This window comes from Arachis ipaensis, chromosome B10 (assembly GCF_000816755.2).
Source record: "Arachis ipaensis cultivar K30076 chromosome B10, Araip1.1, whole genome shotgun sequence".
Classification (NCBI taxonomy): domain Eukaryota; kingdom Viridiplantae; phylum Streptophyta; class Magnoliopsida; order Fabales; family Fabaceae; genus Arachis; species Arachis ipaensis.
This window is the reverse complement of record NC_029794.2, coordinates 109724940-109727920: the sequence shown is the minus strand read 5'-3', so window position 1 is coordinate 109727920 and position 2981 is coordinate 109724940.

Sequence of the window (2981 nt, the reverse complement as noted above, 5' to 3'; positions counted from 1 at the left end):
TCCGAGAGAGACTCTTGGATTTCAGTCCGGAGAGTGTAAGGGTGGCGCTCAAATTACCACAAATGTTGGGAGACCCACACTCTTACACTAGAAGGGTCAAAGTCTTATCATATATTACCTTTTATTATGTTTATAGTTATATCATTGTTTGATTTGCATTTAGTTTATTAGCACACACTAAGTGCAATTGTGCATTCTCCAAGTTATTACTATATTTGTTTTGAAAAAATTGAAATAATATACACCAACAGTAAGTTCTTTTAACCTGAAGTTAATTTTTTTTTATTTTGGTACTGGTTATTGATGGCTCTTTTACAACTAAGATTCTTAGAACTAAATTGACTACTTTATTGTTCATCTCTATGTATTTGCATAATTTACTTTAACAAACTTGATGGATGTTACTTAGCAATTGGAGAAAAACAACAATCTAAAAATATGTTGCAAGCAAAAGCATATTCCAAGTAAGAATAAGAATGTCTGTTTGGGTCTTTAAGATACAAAGAAGCTAGTCAACCAAATGGGATTGTATTTGTAAGACTCCGAATTTTTGCAAATTAAATAATTAGTTATTTATGAGTTATTATGTTTGTTGAAATTTTGTTTTTAAAAAAAATTATTTTAATAAAAATAATTAAATAGAATTTTATGATTATTGAAATTTAATTTAATTATAATTATTCTATAAATTTAAATTATTTATTAAAAATTATTTTGATAAGCACACATTTAAATTTATTATTATTGTTGTTGTTGTTATTGTTACATTATATATATTAATACGAGTATATATATATATTCCCAAGAAATATATATGTATGCACAAAGTCTCTAATTTCATGGTTATTCATTAAATCACCATTCATAATCATTATTGCCATAGTATCATTCATTTTTTTTTTGGTGAAGCTATTAAAAAAAAAAAACAAGGAAAAGAAAGAAAAACGTGGCTTGTATATATGTGTTACCTTGACACCTAATGCATGACTTAAAATCACAAATCACATTTGCTCTTCCTCTTGACTGAACCACTCTTAGAAAGAAAAGAAAAAGGAAGAACCGAGAGAGAAAGGAAATGTGAGAAACTATGGAACCTCTGAACTTTCGACTTCGATTTTTTTGTGATTCGTAACTCCAATTAAAAATTTAATTCGGTAAAAATGTTCGTATCCTCCTCCTTTTCATATTGGTGTTACTCTTGTCCGGTAGAAGTTAATGGTGATATAGCTGCCCTTCCCCTAGAGTTCGGCCAATTGGAGTTCTAGGAGGAACAGATGATTTTTTGTCGCTTTTCTCTTCAGCAGTTCAGTCAGAAAGTTTTTCCAGAGATTTCGTTGATTTTGATTTCATACAGAGGTAGGGGGTTTTGTTTTTAAAATTACAAGTTTTTAATTTAAAAATGCCAAAAAGCTTATTGAGTAATTGCAGATAATTTACATGTATTTTGTGTGTCTAATTGATGGGAATTGATTGTAATTGTGAGTGTTGGTCAATTTGGTGTTGCTTGTTAAATTGAAATGTGATTTGAGTTTATGAATTTGATTGGAATTGAGACTGTGTTTGATGCTGGAATTTATGGTTTGGAAGTGGATGGTAACTGATTTTGGTATTAGTATGATGGTGAATAGGTGCTAATGAAGGGCTAGTAAAAATACGCAAGAAGGTGATTTTGGTTAGTATTAAATGTTAAACGAGTATGGTCAGAGGGTTTTGTAAAGTTTGAATGAAGAAATAAATTTTCTTTAATTTCGAAAGCAAAATATTTGAAACGGGCTAATTTTATTGAAATAGAAAGAGGCTTAGCTTTAAAGAAAATGATTTGATTCTGTTTGATATTTTGAACGGTGTGAAAATTGAAAATGATTTGTTACTTGGAAATGTTTTGAAAAGGGTTTGAAAGGTAGTTAGGTTGGGACCCTTGAAGGGTGGCAAAGCCCGGATTTTAGAGAAAATGCTGCCAAATTTTTATAAAATTCTAAGACTTTATTTAAAGTATTATTTAAAAGTAAATCTAATTTAAGAATATTACTTGATTTTGATTTATTACGAAAAGAGTTTTGTTTTCAAACTGATTTATTAAGAAAAGTATAATGTTTTAAACTGAATCTTTTGAGAAGGGATTTTGCTTTAAGTTATGTTTTGAGTTTGGTTTGATAAGAAAGAAAAGAAGAAGAAGAACGAAAAGTAAAGGAAAAAAAAGATAATTAAAGGAATCTCTGCCACAAGAGAGCAGAGAATAAAGATTAAAGAATATATTAACTAAAAGGATCTCTGCCGTAGGAGAGCAGAGAACAAAGATTAAAGGAATATATTAATTAATGAAATGACTGCCACAGGAGAGCAGTTGTAACATTGTTTGGGCCTTAGTGCCAAATGTAAAGTGGGGACGCCTACACACTGAGAACTGTTTTCCAGAAGTACGCTTATTGATTTGGAAAGTCACACTATATGCGGCCTAGCCGTACGACTTAAAGTCACACTGTATGCGCCTAGCCGTACGACTTATAAGCACACTGTATGCATCTGGAAAGCCATATCTGAGACTCGTGCCCGGGTAATGTCGGAAGCGGGTAGGCAACCGACACATGAGCTCATGGCCTGCGTTAGGGATAGACATGCATCATCATTGTTTGCACATTTGCATTTGATTGTGTTTGCTTATCTTGTCTCTCTGTGATTGTGCTGTTTGTCTTATTGCTATTTGTTTGTGTGTTGATCTGTTTCCTGTACTATTAGTTTGTGTGTTGAGGTGACTGAGAACTGAGGTTGTGATTGAGATTTGTCTTAAGTTCAGAAATTTAAAGAAGGTAATTAATTATATAAAGCAATAGTAAAAAGTATTTTCAAAAGGTTTGACAAAAATATAGTTTTATTGAGTAAAGTTAATTATGTGCATTTTATTTCATTACTCTTACGACATTCCCATTTTCTACTGAGAATGCGTGATTTGTTCTCACCCTAAAATCTTCCACCCTTTTAGT